A 22,490-nucleotide genomic window follows, 5' to 3' on the forward strand; every position below is an offset into this window, starting at 1 on the left:
TGGAGGAGCTGCAGAAAATCTATCAAATCCACAAATCTGGGTTTGACTGAAGAGTGACCAGAAGACATTGATGAATAAAAATAATTTACAGTTTGCCACAAGCCAAGGAGGAAACAGAGCAAGCTTGTTGAATAAGATGGCTTACAGGAGAGCAAAACTCAAATTATTTACCTTTTCCCCTCAGTACACATTCAAACTTTTGACTGGCAGAGTCATAGTCCAGACCTAAATCCAATTGATAATAAGCAAGGCATGAAAATTGCTACTCCCAGACATTCTCCTTCTAGTCTGACTGAGCTTTAAAAGAAAAAAAAAACAGCTTTTGCAAAGTAAAAAGGGAAACATTTTCACTCTCTACATGTACAGGGCTGGAATTACAGCAAATGGTTTCTCTGCAGAGTATAAACTCAATACAAATGCACTAATTTGAGTCCCATGAAATGCACATAAAATGCATTGCAGTGTGTGGCTGGAATGTGAATACAAGTTTAAAAGTTTGTGGGATTAGGGTTACTTTTTCAAGGTACCGTATATGACTTCCTCTGTGGTGCTTTAAGGCGTTGTTGGTATGAGGCACATTTGTAATTGTTGCCTCCTCCTTACAGGGAATCATTTCAAATCCAGATATGCGAATGGAGTGAATTCCACTATTTATATGCGTGTCAAACATTCGCCGGTATGTCAAACTAGTTGGACTTCGGTTTGTAGAACTTTGAATGTCTGCATTTGGACAGCTCCCTCTCAGCTGGTGATGGCTGCACTGACCCACGTTGCTGCGTCTTTGCTCGCCGTCCAGAGGTCAACAACCTCTTTCTTTGGCAAGAGCTGCACGAGTCAGTCGCTGAGCCCCTGACCAGGTTCGTCAGGTTTTCATCTCCATCGGCCATGACAGGTGACGGCCAGCCAGCCCTGAATCTGTCGCACACTGTGCTGGTCAGATTTCACCTGCATGAGCTGCTGGCTGCTTCGGGTCGTGCGAGCAGTGACACGGACTTAAACGTCAGAACAAGATACGTGCTAACGTGTCATCGGAGTGAAGGGGTTTTTTTTGTTTTTTTTTTACTTTAAAACAACTAGATCTGAAAACCTTGGGCGAAAATGTAACAGTTTGAGTAGATTTGTGGGAGGGAAATGTTTCTTAGTCTATCAATATGACATAATTATTATAGCTTTAGTCTTATGGGTTGTATTTATTTATTCTACTGTAAAATCAGTGTCAGGTGGCATGTCTGACACCGGCTTTAAAGGAATAGTTTAGATTTTTGCTAGCGAGATTCTGTGAAGTTATTTTTACCCACAGCCTTGTTGAAAGTAAAGTTTTGGAAATCCTCATTTACAAAAGGTTGAATGTTTCTCTTTGCATCTAGTGTCCTAATTTTTCAAATAGAGTTTACGTCAGCGATATGAGCTAACCTCATTAGCTGCTCTGGCGGCTCATTACTATGTAGACTGTTGGCGTACATGCTAACTCTGTCTCTGTTGCAAACAGTCGTTCCAAAACAGCAAAGTGTTGAATGATCAATGGGCAACAGGACTGAACAATATATTGGCAAAATATAGTCATCAGTAACTATATCAAAGGACTGTTTGGGATGCTTTCGCTTCTGGCTAATATGTTACAAGTGTCATGAGTTCACACTTTTAGCGTCACCCTGCAGTAACACTAAATCTGTGTCAGCACACCTGACACAGATTACGCTGCACCAAGTGAAACCAAAGGTTACAAAGAGCTGGGACCATAGACGGCTGGGAGAAGAGGGACAAAAATGTGGATTTATTTACCAGATATTGTAAATATATTTTCTAACATTATGAAACAAATTTAGTTTATTAAAACACATTTAAATAAAAAAAAACCTTGACTTTCAGTGTGGAATGTTTTTTGATGCCAGACAGGACTGGTCTGATCATTTCAAAACGTTACTATTCTGTGGTTTATGTGCAAAATCGTCTCTCAGAAACTATATTGAGTCAACAGTCCGGAAAAAGATTCTGGACAGGCTGGTTTGAGATACTAGAAAGGAATGAGTAGTTCAATTATTCATCTGTTGTAACTGAGGAATCCCTTCAACAGCAGCAGACGACCTCATCGGATGCTAACTAAGAACAGGAAACTGCGGCTGCAGTTCACACAGTCAGCATGTGAGTTACAAATTACCTTTTGCCTTAATGAGCTAATGAAGACTGAAAACATTGGTTAAGTTTTTAAATCTGTTTAGGCTTAAGTTGTTTAAAAGAAGATGGCAGACTTTAGCTATCAAGTCCTCAAAAACATACTTTCTGCTCCTATCGTCAGATAGATGTTTGGTTTGGATGAAGGACATGGAAAGAAACAAAGTACGGCGATTAGTAACAGATGTCTCTGGGTGTGACACTGAACTTTGATCCACTCTGCATGCGTCTCTTTTTTCTATATATATATATCTCCATTTGTCCTGGTGATTTTTATATCTCACCCACCCATAACACGTCACGTCCTCCAACCTCCATTAGCTGATCTTTTGCCCCTGTTCCTCACTTTTCTTCTTTTACGCTCTGTTTCATTCCCCTCTGCTGTGTGTCTCCTGAGCTGGACGTATTTCATCTTCTGCTGCCCATAAGCGGGTAGGTTTTACATCCCTGGTTTCTTGTCCTGTTTTTTGGGTAAAGCAAACATTAATTGACATTATTCCTCTTCTTGACTTGTGTGGGCGCGTGTCTGTGTGGTCGGCCTGTTGATATTTAACGGCTTTTAACCACTTGAGTTTTGATTAAGGCTGCGTTACTGTGAAATAGTTAAGCACCTGATGTGTTTCAGAACAGAACATATGCTAACCTTTAAAAAGGGCTATCACGGTTGCTCACCAGCGAGCGGAGCTCAAAGGTGGAATGAGATAAGGACTTGATGCGGCGGTGTCAGGGTACAAAGGTTCGACGGCTTCGGAGAGACAGACGGCGCACATGTGCAGAGAAAACCGGCATAGAGGCAGTCTCTATGATTATTCATTATTGAGATGGCAGGAGAGCTGAATGAGTGGAGCCACTAATTTAACTGAGTCTGATGGACAGAATGCAATTACTCTGAGAGTAGAAGGTGGAAGAAAGGGGAGCAGCGTACAGAGCTGGTGCCCCCTTTCCTTTCTCTTCTATCTTTCCTTTTTCTCTTGACTTGGCTGGCAGGCTTTCTGTATAGCTACAGATGATTTCTGGGCTCTGAGCTCCTGTTGGCAGCATTTAGTTTGTGGAGTCGCACACACACACATACAGTAGCGCACAAGGGAGGGAGGAAGAGAGGGATGTTCACACGCGCATATGCAGATCTTCACATCGCCCTCCCGCCCGCCGCCTGCTGGCAGCTCACCAGTTACGGCCGTCCAATTTAGCGCTCACTCCTCCTCTCCTCCCCTCTGCGCCTCCGCTGGTTCGGCTTCAGATTGCCGTCTAAATCCAGACCCGCTAAGCCGTGTTCACTTCCTGCTCCGCTGCCACATTTAGCTCATGAGCTGATTCCAGGTCAAACCACCACCACCACCACGCTGTTCATAGTAACTTTGATAAGATCCTTAACGTGTGTTTTGGCATGAATTTGCAGAGGTCTTCCACTCTTCTTCCCCCTCAGTTTTAGTCTCACGTTTCAGCCTTAAATTGAAGTCNGTGTGTAGCGGTGAATATTTACAATCCTCAGAAACGGAAGGAGGAACACTTCCAGGTGTTGACGAGCATTTAATCACTCACCTGTGAGACTAATAAGACGGGCCATCGGGCCACACACACACACACACACACACACGCACCCATATGGCCTAATGTGTGTATGCGCACTCGTAGGCTGGTGGGACTAATTAGCCAAACTGAAAACACAGCCCCAGCACGGCTGGTAAAGGCTCATTCAGACGCAGTACAAATGCATAACAGCTTGCTTGCCGCTTCCCTAAAACACTCCGCCGCTACTCTTCTTCTCTCTCGTTGGCATCTGAAACAGTCAACGGGGAAGGAGGACGAGGAGACGGGAGCAGTAGCGAGTAAGTCGGGAGCCAGAAAGGCAGAAGTAGCTATTCTCAGTGCAGACTGTGGCTGCAGGCAGCGCTACAGGTAACAAACACATCAGTCATATACACAGCACACCTGTTACGGTACAGATGGGAAGCCCTGGGAGAGAGGCAAGGCAGAGCAATGAAGAAAGATGAGCAATCAGAGAAAGCAACACAGAAGTGGGGAGGGGAAGGGAGACAAAGGAAAGCGGGTGGAATCCCATTTTTCATGGAGACGCAAAGGGAGAGATTGGGGTGGGGAGTTTGAGGTCAGAGGTGCTGCACCTGTTTGCTTTATTCCGCGACGATGGCAGAGCTGCTGAGAAAGAAGTAGGGCAGAGGAAAAAAAGGAGGACTTCCTCTCGCCCGCGCCTTCTCCCTTGAGAAGACACTACTCCCTCGTTGTACAACTTCAGACATATCCACATCTTTTTTTTTTTTATTTGATCTCACTGTCAAATTCATAAGAAGTAATTTTCCCCCAATGCCCGTCTCATCAAGACATGGTGAGGTTCTCCAAAGCCCTCTCTGCTCTGGAGATCCACCATCATCATTTTGTCCTCTGTAATCACTGAATAAAAGGCTTCAGTGTGTGGGAGTGAGTGAAGCTGGTTAGGTGCCCCAAGCTATAAATCATTATCTGATGTCTATTAGCATATAATTCAAAATTTTCCCTTAGCCATTGGAGGCATCTGATAGGCTAATTTAAACGCTCAGCTGGCCCTCGTCTTGCTCGAGGAATTCAAATATAAAATTGTGGCGTATAATGAGAAGACCCTCTCCAGGTTTTTCCTCTCATGCTGGAGGTCTGGGTTGAAGATGTTTCCTTAATGAGACTACGACAATAATACTACTCTCTCTTTTTTTTGCACGTGTGATTGTAGTCATTGGCTTACCAACAGTGAACGGTGTTCAATAAAGAGGGTGGAAGATATTGTTGCGAGTAAGTAGAGCTTCAGCGTCGCCTTTTTCTCACCATCTGACGCTGCAGCATTCACAGTGCCACCTCCAGCAAAAACAAGATTTTATCATTGAAAAATATTCTGCTACATTTCATGTGTTGTATTCTTAAACCATGATGTAACAAAATCCCTATTTAAGAATGTTAATATTTGATGTTTCAGATGCTTTTTTTGTTTTTAAATAAACGCATTCAAAGTAATTCCTCAGCCCAGATATTTCCTCCTGTAAGTTACTCCCATACTGACACATTTATTTCCTCTCCTGTATCTCCTCTTGCAGTAGTTGAATATGAATTAGGCATGTTTTATGTTTGACCACATTCAAGCAGATAAAAAGCTCGTTTTAGAGCTGCTGTTTTATAAATATTAACTCCTCTCTCTACTGTTCCTGCTAAATGTTATCCTCTCTTCATCTTGCTGACTGAAGACTTTAAGAATTAGTGTGGCCGTCATGAGATGAAAAGACTTCAATGTTCACATGTTGCACAATTGTGCCTCATCACTTTTGGCGACTGGACATTGTGTTTAAAGTCGCCGGTCGTGGCAGCAGGCTCTTTGCTCCAGGACTGCAAAAATAGTTCACTCAGATACTCTTAGATTTTAGTGCATTTATTCATTAGTTTGCAGTGTGCGTTTTTGTGAGCTTGCGATTCGCTGTGTGCTTGGAGTAAAGAACCAGGAAATCAGATTGCCCATTCCAGTCACAGCGTCACATTTCCACTCAGCTTGTGACGGTGCATTTCCTTTCCTCTTCATGCTGGTTGCGTTCGGTCTTTCATTCGGTATTTCAGCCCTTTCACACCTCTCCCAGGGCTTCTCTCTCTCTCTCTCTCTCTCCCTCTTTCTCTCTCTCTCTTTCCTGTCCAAATGCATATTGATGTTGGTGTTAGAGATCCAGTGATCAGAAATTTTGTTGCTGATACCGTTGATTGATTTTGCAGTGATTTTATTGATTCTTAAACTGTTATAAATGTTCATTATTTTTTCTTATCAGCAAAAGAGAGAGTGAGCAGTCAGTGTTACACAGCTCTGCACCTAAACATGATCTGACTAGTGTTCCAAAACAAGCAGGAGTTTACATTTTAAGTTCTTTGATGCCTTATTTCTTGTAGAACATAGTTAGCAGTATGTAAGTATGAATTAAAAAGACCCTTACCTTAACTTTGTTATTTTCAAAAGCCTCACATTTCCTAATTCAGCATGCTCCATGACAGACAGACTTGAAAAAGAGGTGAAACTGGCTAACTAATGTTAGCTTCCTGACATCATCTCAAATTTAGTCCCTCCAAACATTTTTCATCACATGAGGGACGCATCTAATTCTTTGACTGACTTTAAAACACTGAAACCGATGATGGCTTCCCAAGTCTTCCTCATTCAGTAAGCACTTCAACACAGAAGAGAGTTTTCAGCAAAAACCTGAAAGTGCTCGTCATGGTGCGTTCACCCATTTTGTAGCTCTGACTAGACAATTACAGACAAAGGCTGGCCATACTTAAAAAAAACCAATTTGGGTTATCAGCTGATTTTTTATTTTTATTTTTTATTTTTATTTTCTTGGTGCATTTCTAGTTGCACGACACGGCAAGTAATCGTTCTAAAAAACTAAAACATGTTAAACCTTACATACTGGAGTTTATTTTTCTCAGCTCCTGTTTCCAGTTATCTGCTGTACCTTTCTCTAAACTCTTTTTTTCTCCCCCTCATCCTCTGTGCTCCTCATTTTTTCTTCCCTTTCCACACACCTCTCCCCTGGTTTTCAGTCGCTGTGTGCTGCTGTATGTATTGGTATCATTAGCAGCCACACTATGATGGATGGTGCTGAGAGGCTGGGCCCTGACGGGGTGGGACTCTGCCTAAGCACACCATGATTACCTTCAGCACACACACACACACACACACACACACGCATGCATGCGTGCACCTGCGAGGCTGTTTCACTCTAATGCTATGCTCCTACCTGTGTACGCATTTCTAACTAATGCTTCTCAGAATAACACGATATCATGTAGATAACTACCCAGAGATGGATAAAATTGCTATTGAATTGTGGCAGCCACCCTCCCCTTACTTTCCCATCTGGAACACACACGAGCGGGCGCATACGAAGAAACACACACAGCATTTGGAGTTTTAAGAGGTTTGTATTGACTCAGATCCCCACAGGGAAGCGAATGCCAATAGCCCCGCCACTCTGTGTGAGAGTTCTGACAGACCAGCAGCCCAACAGACCGCAGGGTGCTAAAAGGGTTTATTTCAAGAACTGGCAGAAAGTTTCACCTCCGGGAAGTTTTTCAGACTCTTCATGCGGCACAAGATTTCTACACATTACCATGTTGTGTGTATCGCATATGTGTGTGGAAAGTTCAGAGTTTCAAAGCGAAAAAAAAAAAGAAAAACTGAAAGCATGCAAATTGTGTGTCTGACAGTCCCATGATGATTCAGTCAGATGTTTGCTCTCGCTGCTTACCGAAGCTGTCTGTGTGCGTTTGTGTGTGTGTGTGCGTGTGTGTGTGTGTGTGTGTGGAGATGGACTTGAAGCCGGGCTTACCTCTATGTGAAATTGTGTGGCAGCTGATCATGTCAGAGTCAATAAGAAACAACAGGCTTTATTAAAGCTGGAGACTGAGTAAAGATTGATTTTGTTTGGCTGTCTGCGTTTTAACTGGAACAGCGAGCGGCTGTGTGACGGGGTGTGTGGGTGGTTAGGCACACCGGCAAGGAGCAGGAGCTGCGACTGACTGATGGGTACTTGTGGCAGAAGACATTATGGGGAAAAGCAGGGTAGATGATGCTCTTGTGCCCCTTTTGGGAGTCTCCCCCCAGGGTGCTGGTTTGCAGCGCAGTTGGACAGAGTTTCTACTTATTGTGTCTCGGTTCGACTTGCTGTCAGTGGGGTGTTTGGTTGGGGATCGCTGGCGGCTTGCGAGCCGAGAGGTTTTTAGTCTGTCTCTGTGCAAGATTTAGCCCTGAAGCAACTTTAGCTCCTCTTAGTCACTTCAGTCTCGTCTCTGCTGCCATCAAATCCTTCCCCTTCTTGATTACTGCCTTATTCTTTGCCACTAAAAGCCTGTGGAGAAACGACAACAACGAAAAAATTAAATAAAATCTGTCCTACAATCTTTTGAGCAGCAAGGTTTTCCAAATAGGCACTGCATGCAATTCCTGAGTCTTTTCATTTGGGTGAATAAGCAGTTTGATTGAAACAGCTCTAACACCCAGAGGCAGAAAAGCTGCAAGGTTTTAAAAGCTGTTATTTAGTAGCGCATACCGAGATACATATGACAGATGCTTAAGGGTTTTTCTAACAGTCAATTTGAGCCAAAAGAAAACCTTAAGTCACTCCATAAATAAAAGATACAATCTCAAGCAGAAGAAAATCTAGAATGATCTGTTGAACAAAATAAGATGTTTTGTTTTTCTTACAGGTTGATTAACTTTTTGTGTTGAATTTTCCGTGTTTTTTAAAGGCACACACAAACTAATTTGTGTAAACCTTGTCTTAATTCAGCAGTTAAATATAAACACTTACAATATAACATAAACTGTGCCAAAGGAAGTGAAGGAGTTGGAAATCTCTCCCCATTTTTTCATCGATGCATAGCTGTGTGAGTGGTGAATCATTTGAAGACAGAACAATAAAGGAAAAAAAAAGAAACCTCACTAAGAACAGGAACTATAGAGTGAGGGATTCTTTAGATTAGAGAAATATGACAGAGAAATAAATCAGTGGCAGGATAGTGAGGAGGACAGGCTGAATAGTATCAATAGTAGTAGTATTCAATCACCTACTGTAGTCTTAGTAAGCCACAAAAAAATTAAATCTGTCAGGTTTTGTTGGGAAAAATTTCATGGCGTTATTCAAACAGGATATTAACATCGGATCTGTTTTTTTCACAACTTCCAACAATATGGAAAGACTTCGTTTGTGGCTTTATTTTATGACGCAGTGTTTAATTTATCATTTCCTGGGTTTCCCCCAGAAAACTTGCTAAGCCTGGTGCTCAGGGCGCTACGGCATTCATCCAGCCACCTGCCATGTTTTTGAGTTAAAAAATGTTTAAAGTTGACAGAAAATTTGAAAATGTCATCTGATAGTTATGCATTTTTGGAAGACTAATATTAATACCTTTGCCCAGGCAAACTATAAAGTCTTAGAAAAAGCAGTCATTAAAAGAAGTCTAATAAACCAACAATGGTAGGCCTGGTGGGGACACAGGTCAAGCCTGGTGGCCCGCCAGGCTTATGATACACTGAGGGAAACCCTGATTTCTGATAACAGTATGTTTCAAATGTGATTTCCAACAACCTGCCAGTTTGGATTTTGAGAAAACTGAAGCCGAGTTTATAAGCTCACTGAGTTTGTAGGATTATGTCAGTGTGACATAGTAACCGTGTTGGCAGTCCAATCAAATGTATAAAGTATAACACTTCAAGTAGCTGCACTATATAAGGAGACGGATTAGATCACATTTCATTTGTGGACACATCAGACTTGGTTTACATTTTCCTTTGTCACACGAGTAAAAGCTTTTATCTGTAATTTATTAAATCTCATGTATTTCTTCTCTCTGTGTTTATTGCTCTTATTGAGTGCATTGCTTTATGCTGAGGGTTGAGTCCTCGCTGTTGTCTACTATAGCTGATGTAAAGCCAGCTGCTGAAAACATCTGTTTAGCTTGAGCAGATGTCCGCAGGTGCTGCCGCTTGAACTTTGTCAATCAGTCATGTTCTGACACCGTTAACATGTATTTATGTTGAAAGCAGGTGTCTGACAGAAACCTGCTGCTCATGAAATTTCATGATGTGGGATTATACCTGGTCTTACTCCAGTATGGGATCACCTTTATTCTGTTATTACAACATGTTAGTTAGCAGGTATTGAAGCTTGTATTAATTAACTGAGTATGATCTGCTGTAGAAGTATCAGATCATAGTTTCATGCTGTATCAGAGCCTGGCTCTGGCTGTTATATGCCACCTTCCTGCGCTGGTCAGGCTGACCAAAGACAGAGATTATGTAGGTTTCAGGTTTTCACCACCTGGACTGGAAGTAACAACTCCTTATTAGGAAGTATGATTCATAGAACTGAAACTGTTAAATGTAACCTAAAATCATGAGTTATGCAGTCAGGGGTGGCGGTAATGTTCCAGAAGAAGGTTGTTTTGCAGCTTAAGGGTGTGGCTGGAACTATATCACTGTGAGTAATCAGAACAAATACCAAATCTGACTGAATCCTTGCATGCATCTTTTCTGTCTGATCCCCAAATTATTATTAAAGTTTGGTGGATTTAACTGTGGACTAGTTTTTGATCTCTCATGTCACGAACTTCAGAAAAAGACATTTGCGTATCTTTAATAGTAGTAACCGGTAGGATCTCTGACTGCTAGTACACACACACACACACACACACACACACACACACACACACACACAGATATATATATGTGCCTTTGTTTGCAGCTGAGTTTCTGTGCAAGTATGCCTGGGTTTTTCTTCAGTGAAACTTAGCTGCATTTTAAGTTATTTTATTAAATACTTTAGCATAGAAACCAAAATCTAATTGTAATAATGATATTTTTCTGCATGATTGAGATTTTAATGAGAGTTGCCAATTTAATAACATACCGAATAATAAATTAGGACTTTTGAAACAGCCTGAAAATATTTATTTATTTATTTATTTTTTTGTCCAATTGCATTCAAATTGTCACATAAATCACAGTTAAGTGTCAATGGCAGGAAGAGGCAATTTAGAACCCGATCTGAGGCAGAACATTTAAAAACCAAAGTATGGAGCAGATACGAGGGGCTGGGGAGTAATGGAAGAGAAGAACAAGGGAGAAGATTAATCATGTCTTTGAATTGTAAATATTCATTAATTTTCTACTAGTTACAGAAAGCTGTGCGCCGTATAAGTTTATCGTTTTCCTTGGGCAGGCCAAGCTGTGAGCTGGCCTGCCTTGGTGCGATGTGGTCTTTTCTGATGAATCATGTTTATGTTTGCATCATGTGGCTGTTACCTGGTGAGCACATAGACGGTGAAGTAGATGCCGAATCAGACCTCCAGTAGTCTAGTGGACTCCATATCTCAGTGGGTTCGGCCTATTTTGACAGCAAACGGGTAAAAAAAACCCAACTCTGATAGGCAAGTGGTCATAATTTTACACCTGATTGATGTGTTTTACCTTTGATTAAGAAAGTTTATACAAACTGAAATGACAGAGGAGCATTATGTTTTAAAAGTCTGGTTGTGTTCATTTGAATTGGGTGACAAAATCAGAGTTAAAGAGGTAAAGAAAGTGTTTTTTGTTCCAGTTGCTCAAAATCCACAGTCTTTGCTTTCCACATGCCTTTATAAGACATGGTGTGTGTTTGTTTTGTGTGCGCATGTTGTGTTTTCGCGCAGCAACGCTTTGCAGCGGTCATGATTAAGTGTTTTGAATAATTGATGATTGCATCCCTCATTAAGTCTCAGTCTTGTGCTCCGGTAGACTCCGACTCTATTTTTATGCTTCAGAGTCCTCGTATTTTCTCCTCCTCTCCACAGATGGGGCGAATTCATCGCTCATTTAGGGCTCAGCGATGGGGCCGTGAGGGATCTAAATCATGTTGAGTGGATATTTTTACCTGGCAACTATCATAGTGCGCAAAATTTGGAACGACTGCTTCTCCTGATGAGCAGAACGCTTTTACTGACGGCTTGTTATGAATGCAACAGGTAAAAAAATTAAAAGTCTGTTTTTTCTTTAGTCATTTTTGGGGGACCTTTCAGTCTGTCTCCGTTGGAGCAAAAGCTACTGAATATTTCAGCAAACATGTATTTTATCAAATAATAAGTTATCGAGTAATGGGAAAGACTTGCAACTCACCAGACGTTCCCAGGATTTTTTTTTTTTTTAGGCCTCCTTCTCAAGTCCACAGCAACAGCTGTGCCTCCTTCTTTCCTCCATGACAAATGTGCTCACATGCACACACACATTCCTGCCAACCATCTATAGTCAATGCTGTGTTTTCATCTCAGAATTGAAAAAAAAAAAAAGATGTTTATTTATGTAAAAAGTTGACTGAATTCCTTTGATTACACTAGTGGGCTCATTTATAATACAGAACATGTTTGTGTTTTGACAGTATTTGTCTTCAGTTGATCTGAAGCCATGGCAGCTCCTTGTAGCTGTTGGAAGATGAAATTGTCCTCCAATTCATAATTTTCTTCTTGTATCAGGATGTTGTCAGCATAATTAAAGCGTGGACCTAATTTTCATTTGGACGTTTGTGAAAATCTGTGCATAAAACAAGAGCTTGGAAAAATGAACTGCTTCATCATTAAAGTTATTTTGACTCGTCTTTTGACACTTTCTTTTTTCCCTACGGTCCAGGATAATGCCTCGTTATTGCTTTAATAGAAAAGATTTTAAAAGTCTCCAGGTGAATCACTTTAACATAGGTCAAAACCAGTAAAGTTTTATCCCAATATTTGTTGTGATAACAATGAAAGTGATGATAAAAGACGCTTACAACGCCTTTGCAGTTTTTCTTTATTGGAAGCTTTATGACTTTAACTGCATGTCACTGCAGTCAAAAAATCCATGTGCACAAATGTTGATTCTTACAAAAAGCATCATCATTTTTACAATGGCTTTCATCAGGTCCCCAGTTGCAGATAGCAGTAAAAGTACTGGGATTTTTTTTATGACAAAATAACACACACTAAATGTATTTAATCATACTTTAAAATGTATTGATCCTGTCATGGCACCAACGGTGGAGAAAATAGTGTAAGTAATTGTGACTAAGCAGTCAGTTATTGGGGATTTTCAAACATTACTTGAAAGTTATTGTTGTCACGATAAATCTAATTTATTATCAAGATTGGAACATTTTCACTAAACAAAATGCCCATTCCTACCATCAGAATTACGTCTTCCATCTCTCTGTTGTTTCCTGATTTTCACAGCTTGAACTGCAGTCGTTTTCCTCAGATTTTTGTTCTTTTTCCATCTCTTTTAAATATGAAGCATGTTGTCTGATGCGATACATGCACACATGAAATGCATGATCCTCTAGCTAGTATAGCAGTTTTGGGTGAAAAAATTAAGCATCAAGTTTTTGAGCTTTGAGATTTTTCTTTTTTAAATCAAGTCCCTTCAGCCACTAGAGGAAATGATTTCACCCTGAGATGGAAATGCTGAAGTGCGTCAGCATTGTTGAATCTGGCCTCGAGTTTCCATCTGAGGTTGTTGAAAATCAGTGCATGAAGATGCACACTCACAACTGGATCTGTGGAGTGTTTATTTGATAAATTACACTGAATGTTGAAATCAAGATTGGGAAACTTTTTTCTGATCTTTTCCTATTAAACCTGTGCAAATTGTAGCATCAGCGATTGCATTCTACAGACCTTGATTGTAATAAGGAGTTACTTGAACTACATTTGCCTTTACAGCATCTCATATCAGATTGCCCATTCTTCTCCAACATCAACAAGCCATTTTTGCTCTCATATCTGCTGCTCTTTGGGTATTTTTTTTCTTTTCAGTCCATTCTGTGTGTATCTGGGAGGCATTTGTTCATGAAAATCTCAGTGGATCAACAGTTTCTGAACCACTAAAACCATCATGTCTGGTAGCAACAAGCACGCCGCGTTCAAAGTCCCTTAAATCCACTTTCTTCCCAACTGGGAGGCGAGATTTGAACTTCAGCAAGTCATTGTCACCGAAAGTTGCTGCCGTGTGATTGGCTGGTGAGCTACTGGTGTTAACAAGCAGTTGAACGGACGTGCCTGATAACGTGGCTGGGGAGCAGATTTGTTCACTTTTCTGCATTTCAAAATATGACGAATAGCCATTATTGTGTATTGGTTAATGGTGAGTTTGCACTACCGACTGGTGAAGTGGCCTTTATGGTGATGGTAGGTTAGATTTATACAGCAGTGTTTGTGTTTGAGGCGCTGAATGTATGGAGTGATAGATTTGTAGCCCAAAAAAATTCATTTTTCTTCTGTTTTATTGCCACTTTAAACATTATAATAAATGCCACAGAAAGGCAGTGATAGCATTTTAACTCCACATTACTCAGCCCCCATCAGTCATGCGTTCGTCCTCTGCTCAACCATAAAATTAAACCCTTTAAAACTCCATCAAAATATCTAAAATTGTACTAATGTGCATCTGAAGGCATGAGGAAGCGGTGTTGATGGCTGCAGCTCCTGGTATGTGTTTATAATGGGCTCTGGCGGTCATGAAAATCAATTTCCATATTGCTTATGTGGCCCGTTTCTGCTTACTACAAGCAGCCACAAATCACTGAATAATTCCCAGTGGGGGATGGAGGCAAACCTCCGGCTCTACAAGATGCTTCATGTCGAGGAAGATGAGTAACACGCAGGCGTCTGTGGCAGAACGAAGGGACATCTGAATTGAAAACTTTAAGAAACGAGGAGAAAGAAAAGGCCCCATCTGAATAAAACCTCACTGCTTATGCTATCAGTTAGACCCCAAATTGAGTCCTAAGCCCCAGCAGGTGTGTTTTGCTGGCGTTAATCGCCGGGGTGAGTGGCGTAGATCTGAAGGACGTAGAGACGCAGTCAGAGAGGTGGAATCAGAGTGTAGCTTTATTAATAAAGGCATAACCACAATCTGTCAGCAAAGCTCCTGCTTCCTCTTTGCATAAAAAAGACTGCCTCACACACACGTCTGAATAGGAACCGATTTACATTTTAGCACATTAACAAGGCAGAAGATACACGCACGCACACACCGTCATACACTGGGGAGGTGCAGGGAAAACGAGATTCGTTTTCATCTATTTCCCCTTAAAACATGAAAAAGGAGGAATTCCCCATAGACAGAGCAGCTCTTTGATATCTACAGCCTGGTGTCTGTAAATAGGTTAGGTGAAGATGATGATGTGTGTGTGTGTGTATTTTTGTTAGATTGGGTTCAGCACAAGTGTCTGTCATCCTATTCCTGGCATGTCATTGTGGGTGGGGAAGTGTATGTGAGCGTGGACGCGTGTTTACCTTTTCCTGCTGAGGCCTCTGCTGACTGCTCCCTCTTGTCATTCATGCAGGTGGAGAGTCATGTGGGGCTCTCGAAGCGGCTCGGCGCCTCGTGTTTCTACGTTTGCGTTACAGCGTGTTGTCATCCCGACTGGTGGCCACTTTTAATTGCATGCTGAACACTCGTGATCGTGGCACTGGTGTATTTGTCTAATGGAAAGCAGCAAAAAGTGGCAAAAAGGCCATTAAAGGGCAACCCAGAGACACATAGGACCACAACCAATCACTCAAAAACGTTTGAGTGCGGGATTAGTACATGCACGAAATATTCATACGTTGGCTCGTCTCAATAAGCAATTATTAAATTAATTGGATAGTAAATTAAAACGAGCTCAATGACTTCCATTTGCATGATTTATCATTTTTCTCTTTTCGCTCTCTATCTGCCAAAAGGTGGATGACAAAAGCTTTTAGTCTAGTGCTTTGGTCACAACTATCCCTATGTTTGGCGACTTAATAGTTCATGTTATTTGTTGTTTCTGTTGTTTTGTGGAGGTTTTTTAATATTTAAATTATTTTCCAGTTCCAGGGTTCAGTAGTCATTAGAATTTATTGATCTTTCATTTCATTATTATGCCATCACCATTAAATTACTTGAAAATGGTCTCAAAACAGCAAAATCATATTAACATCATATTTACCATCCAGCTAAATGTGTTACTGTCACAGGTCTATTAGAGAGACCAGTTCATCTGACTACCATGTTGTCTCCCATATACCTAAAGGAGGAAGTCCCCAGAAAATCAAACCCAGGACTACCTTGTTGCTAGGCAACCATGCTAACATCATCTCCACTGTGCAAGAAAAATCCAACCAATTTCTTCCATAAACCACCTAATTAGTTGATCCACTATTTTCCCATCTAATCTTAGTGTAAATGCAGGTGATCTGTGAAGGCCTCAGAGGTTCGCTGGAGAATATTAATGAATAAATGGGATAAAAAAGAACAAAGAGCCACGCAGACCTGTCAGCGATAAAGTCTTGTTTAGGTGATAAAACATTGACCAAAGAGCTCTGTGTTCAATCCATCATCTGAAAATGGTAACTCTGGAGGAGCTGCAGAAAATCTATCAAATCCACAAATCTGGGTTTGACTGAAGAGTGACCAGAAGACATTGATGAATAAAAATAATTTACAGTTTGCCACAAGCCAAGGAGGAAACAGAGCAAGCTTGTTGAATAAGATGGCTTACAGGAGAGCAAAACTCAAATTATTTACCTTTTCCCCTCAGTACACATTCAAACTTTTGACTGGCAGAGTCATAGTCCAGACCTAAATCCAATTGATAATAAGCAAGGCATGAAAATTGCTACTCCCAGACATTCTCCTTCTAGTCTGACTGAGCTTTAAAAGAAAAAAAAAACAGCTTTTGCAAAGTAAAAAGGGAAACATTTTCACTCTCTACATGTACAGGGCTGGAATTACAGCAAATGGTTTCTCTGCAGAGTATAAACTCAATACAAATGCACTAATTTGAGTCCCATGAAATGCACATAAAATGCATTGCAGTGTGTGGCTGGAATGTGAATACAAGTTTAAAAGTTTGTGGGATTAGGGTTACTTTTTCAAGGTACCGTATATGACTTCCTCTGTGGTGCTTTAAGGCGTTGTTGGTATGAGGCACATTTGTAATTGTTGCCTCCTCCTTACAGGGAATCATTTCAAATCCAGATATGCGAATGGAGTGAATTCCACTATTTATATGCGTGTCAAACATTCGCCGGTATGTCAAACTAGTTGGACTTCGGTTTGTAGAACTTTGAATGTCTGCATTTGGACAGCTCCCTCTCAGCTGGTGATGGCTGCACTGACCCACGTTGCTGCGTCTTTGCTCGCCGTCCAGAGGTCAACAACCTCTTTCTTTGGCAAGAGCTGCACGAGTCAGTCGCTGAGCCCCTGACCAGGTTCGTCAGGTTTTCATCTCCATCGGCCATGACAGGTGACGGCCAGCCAGCCCTGAATCTGTCGCACACTGTGCTGGTCAGATTTCACCTGCATGAGCTGCTGGCTGCTTCGGGTCGTGCGAGCAGTGACACGGACTTAAACGTCAGAACAAGATACGTGCTAACGTGTCATCGGAGTGAAGGGGTTTTTTTTGTTTTTTTTTTACTTTAAAACAACTAGATCTGAAAACCTTGGGCGAAAATGTAACAGTTTGAGTAGATTTGTGGGAGGGAAATGTTTCTTAGTCTATCAATATGACATAATTATTATAGCTTTAGTCTTATGGGTTGTATTTATTTATTCTACTGTAAAATCAGTGTCAGGTGGCATGTCTGACACCGGCTTTAAAGGAATAGTTTAGATTTTTGCTAGCGAGATTCTGTGAAGTTATTTTTACCCACAGCCTTGTTGAAAGTAAAGTTTTGGAAATCCTCATTTACAAAAGGTTGAATGTTTCTCTTTGCATCTAGTGTCCTAATTTTTCAAATAGAGTTTACGTCAGCGATATGAGCTAACCTCATTAGCTGCTCTGGCGGCTCATTACTATGTAGACTGTTGGCGTACATGCTAACTCTGTCTCTGTTGCAAACAGTCGTTCCAAAACAGCAAAGTGTTGAATGATCAATGGGCAACAGGACTGAACAATATATTGGCAAAATATAGTCATCAGTAACTATATCAAAGGACTGTTTGGGATGCTTTCGCTTCTGGCTAATATGTTACAAGTGTCATGAGTTCACACTTTTAGCGTCACCCTGCAGTAACACTAAATCTGTGTCAGCACACCTGACACAGATTACGCTGCACCAAGTAAAACCAAAGGTTACAAAGAGCTGGGACCATAGACGGCTGGGAGAAGAGGGACAAAAATGTGGATTTATTTACCAGATATTGTAAATATATTTTCTAACATTATGAAACAAATTTAGTTTATTAAAACACATTTAAATAAAAAAAAACCTTGACTTTCAGTGTGGAATGTTTTTTGATGCCAGACAGGACTGGTCTGATCATTTCAAAACGTTACTATTCTGTGGTTTATGTGCAAAATCGTCTCTCAGAAACTATATTGAGTCAACAGTCCGGAAAAAGATTCTGGACAGGCTGGTTTGAGATACTAGAAAGGAATGAGTAGTTCAATTATTCATCTGTTGTAACTGAGGAATCCCATCAACAGCAGCAGACGACCTCATCGGATGCTAACTAAGAACAGGAAACTGCGGCTGCAGTTCACACAGTCAGCATGTGAGTTACAAATTACCTTTTGCCTTAATGAGCTAATGAAGACTGAAAACATTGGTTAAGTTTTTAAATCTGTTTAGGCTTAAATTGTTTAAAAGAAGATGGCAGACTTTAGCTATCAAGTCCTCAAAAACGTACTTTCTGCTCCTATCGTCAGATAGATGTTTGGTTTGGATGAAGGACATGGAAAGAAACAAAGTACGGCGATTAGTAACAGATGTCTCTGGGTGTGACACTGAACTTTGATCCACTCTGCATGCGTCTCTTTTTTCTATATATATATATCTCCATTTGTCCTGGTGATTTTTATATCTCACCCACCCATAACACGTCACGTCCTCCAACCTCCATTAGCTGATCTTTTGCCCCTCTTCCTCACTTTTCTTCTTTTACGCTCTGTTTCATTCCCCTCTGCTGTGTGTCTCCTGAGCTGGACGTATTTCATCTTCTGCTGCCCATAAGCGGGTAGGTTTTACATCCCTGGTTTCTTGTCCTGTTTTTTGGGTAAAGCAAACATTAATTGACATTATTCCTCTTCTTGACTTGTGTGGGCGCGTGACTCTGTGTGGTCGGCCTGTTGATATTTAACGGCTTTTAACCACTTGAGTTTTGATTAAGGCTGCGTTACTGTGAAATAGTTAAGCACCTGATGTGTTTCAGAACAGAACATATGCTAACCTTTAAAAAGGGCTATCACGGTTGCTCACCAGCGAGCGGAGCTCAAAGGTGGAATGAGATAAGGACTTGATGCGGCGGTGTCAGGGTACAAAGGTTCGACGGCTTCGGAGAGACAGACGGCGCACATGTGCAGAGAAAACCGGCATAGAGGCAGTCTCTATGATTATTCATTATTGAGATGGCAGGAGAGCTGAATGAGTGGAGCCACTAATTTAACTGAGTCTGATGGACAGAATGCAATTACTCTGAGAGTAGAAGGTGGAAGAAAGGGGAGCAGCGTACAGAGCTGGTGCCCCCTTTCCTTTCTCTTCTATCTTTCCTTTTTCTCTTGACTTGGCTGAGAAAGTCAGGCTTTCCCTATAGCTACAGATGATTTCTGGGCTCTGAGCTCCTGTTGGCAGCATTTAGTTTGTGGAGTCGCACACACACATACAGTAGCGCACAAGGGAGGGAGGAAGAGAGGGATGTTCACACGCGCATATGCAGATCTTCACATCGCCCTCCCGCCCGGCGCCTGCTGGCAGCTCACCAGTTACGGCCGTCCAATTTAGCGCTCACTCCTCCTCTCCTCCCCTCTGCGCCTCCGCTGGTTCGGCTTCAGATTGCCGTCTAAATCCAGACCCGCTAAGCCGTGTTCACTTCCTGCTCCGCTGCCACATTTAGCTCATGAGCTGATTCCAGGTCAAACCACCACCACCACCACGCTGTTCATAGTAACTTTGATAAGATCCTTAACGTGTGTTTTGGCACGAACTTGCAGAGGTCTTCCACTCTTCTTCCCCCTCAGTTTTAGTCTCACGTTTCAGCCTTAAATTGAAGTCAGGTCTGGAGTCTGTGACGACTGGGACGTTTTTATCATATTGATGCCATCTGGCCTTTAGGTAAGACTGTTCAGCTTTAGGTTAGGAATTCAAACCTGTGATCTTTAGCATCACTCTAAAATTATGGATCATGTTTAGGCATTAAGGTTAGTTAAAAGTCTGTCCGACTCCGACTGGACTGATAAATCATAAATATATGTTAGAAAACAATGTCTGACACTAAAACTATTAGTAAGAGACAATGTTCTATTGTGTCCAACTAGTCCTTTGGGATTCCTATGTTTAGCACACAAATATGACCAGGATTTATTTTGCAACCTTAATATGCTTTTGTGTTCACAGAAAAATAATAAAAAAACGATAAATTCCTGTCAAATTTTGAATTTCTGATTGAATTAAAAGAGCTTTTTATTTTATTTTCAATATCAGTTGGATCCGATTTGTCAAAATTGTTTAATTTGAAGAATTTATAATGCCATAAATGTCATATTCTAAATGTTCAGCACCTGAAACGCATCCAAAAACCTGGTAAACTTTGCTTTAGTTTGACGATAAAATGTTGCAAACATTTGACTGTAAAAGAAAACATTTGCTCCAGTCTGTTTCCTTGATGATCATTTCTCAAATTAACGGATTACAAAATATTTCATTTTATGCATCAAAACATCTGCTTCTGATCTTTCATTTTTACAACATTTGAAACAATGCGCTTAAGGCAGCATCCAGGGGAGTTTGCATTTTATGTTAGGAAGAATTTATAAAATATATCAAATTCAGCTTGTTCAATATTTCATCAACTACTCCCAGGTCAAAACCAATCTAGTGAATTAACAACAGAGGTAAACAGCAAAGCCAGTCGATTGGTAAATTACTCCGGTGCTTTTTTAATTCTAATAAATTCCTTAGTTTTTTTCTCTTCCGGTTAGATTTAGATGTCTGGATTTTGGACTAACGAGCTGCTTTTCTTTAACTCCACATGGTGTCTTAAAAACTTAACACCTAGAAAATAAAAAAAAAAAAAAAAACGGTAAGGCAGAGCCTGGAAAGGCAGGAACAGATGGGGACTTGCTCAGGGGTGAAAGCTGAGGCTCCTCAAACTCCATCCTTTCTATTCTGAATTTACTTCTTCTTGCTTTTTTTCTTCTCTCTCTCCCCTTTTACCCCTTTGCTCATTATCTTACTCACCCACTCTATGTTCCCTCACTCCTCATTTTCTTTCCACTCTGTTCATTTCTCTTCCCACTAACCCCTCTCTCTTCATACTCGCTCTCTCGCCATCCATTTGGTGGAACAGTGCTGCTGATAATGCCTGTAATTGGAGTGACTCACACTTTTCCAGTGTGTTTGGACCAGATAAAGAATATTGTCAGCATTTTGCCGACATGGCCTCTGCTGGCAGAATTAAATGGACTCTGTTCTGTTCTGTCTGCAGCAAATTAAAAGCCTCTCAATTCATCTGTTCTCGCCCGAGGCTTACAGGGGCCTCCTATTCACGCTGAAACGCCGTGGAGAGGGGGCGGCACAGAATGAGAGAGATTTCCTTCTTCCCCAAGAAACACCAGCCGTTTGGTTTTGTTCTACCCTGCACCCGGTCTCCGTTTGCCGGAGAACGAGAGAGGAGGAGAGAGAGAGAAAGAGAGAGAGAGAGAGGGGTCAAGACCGGTAGTCTTAAGAAGTGGGGACGAACATCTCAGAGAGTAGTCAACTTCATTATGTGGCTTGTCACCTTGCAGCTGTCCCTCGCCGTTTTTGTTTCTCGGTATCTCTCGCCAAAGAAAGGAGCTTTTCTTCGAGTGTGCGTGCTCGTAAATGCGCATGTTTGTGAAAAGGAGAACAAACTGTGAGTTTGAGTGCCTTTGGCTGCCGGGTTGTGCAGTCACTGCCAGTCAACACTTCAGATTAGAGTAGAGGCAGATGGGCTCCCAAAGGGGCCGAGGGACGGGGCTTCAGGGCTCACCAGGCTCAGAAAGTTCAACCGGTGTCGGTGTTGAAGAAATAGGCGTCTAATTTTGCCTTCTGGCATTTCTGGTTTCTGCTCAGGGTCTTTAGCAAAGATTATACGGGAAATTACAACGTGCAGCCAGAGTTTTGAGAAATGAGAAAGGTAAAAATGAATATTTTTGTAATCTTCCTTCACCATTAAATATTTGTATTTTCATCCTTAATATACTGCATTTATTGAGATTAGAACTTGTGGATTAGTTTTTTTATTTTTTATAAATGGTGATATTTGATTGACTTCAGAGTTTTGATCATATTTTGCTGTCATCCTGGTGTGTAAACAAACATAATCCTTGACAAATATATGTTACCACCATGCCAACCTGTCAAAACCTACAAAGAAAAAAGTTAATTTATGAAGAAAACAGGAAACAAACTGATGTGTGTGTGAGCAGAAGCAAAGAGCTGAAGTTTGCCACCGTGACCATCACTGCTTTGGCAGGGACTAACCCACCCCAATATTACTCACCCCTACTCACAATTTACCCCTGACAGCAGCATATTTTTTACCCCAAACAAAGTTTCTACAGATTGACCTTGCTGTGATGTTCCAACATAAGATTAACTATTTAAAAAAAAAAAAAGCTAAAATGTGCAAAACAGGCACAGTTTGATATTTTTTTCAAACATTTTGTTCAGCCGGACACATACAGATTGTCTCTGAGTCGCGTCTTACTCCTGCTAACAATGTTTTCATCTGAATCGTTTTGCTGAAGCGCTAGGCTGACATTAGCACGCTTACTCTCTTTTTTTTTCTTCTTCTTCTTAGA

At 41.2% G+C, this 22,490-nt stretch overlaps 1 protein-coding gene across 1 annotated transcript in view; it reads left to right on the forward strand.

Moving 5' to 3' along the window:
• LOC103137066 (disabled homolog 1-like) overlaps positions 1–22,490 on the forward strand; it is a 77,514-nt gene that overhangs the window by 27,601 nt on the left and 27,423 nt on the right. The gene's annotated exons all lie outside the window — the stretch shown is intronic.

Source organism: Poecilia formosa, unplaced genomic scaffold, assembly GCF_000485575.1.
Source record: "Poecilia formosa unplaced genomic scaffold, Poecilia_formosa-5.1.2 Scaffold37, whole genome shotgun sequence".
NCBI lineage: Eukaryota > Metazoa > Chordata > Actinopteri > Cyprinodontiformes > Poeciliidae > Poecilia > Poecilia formosa.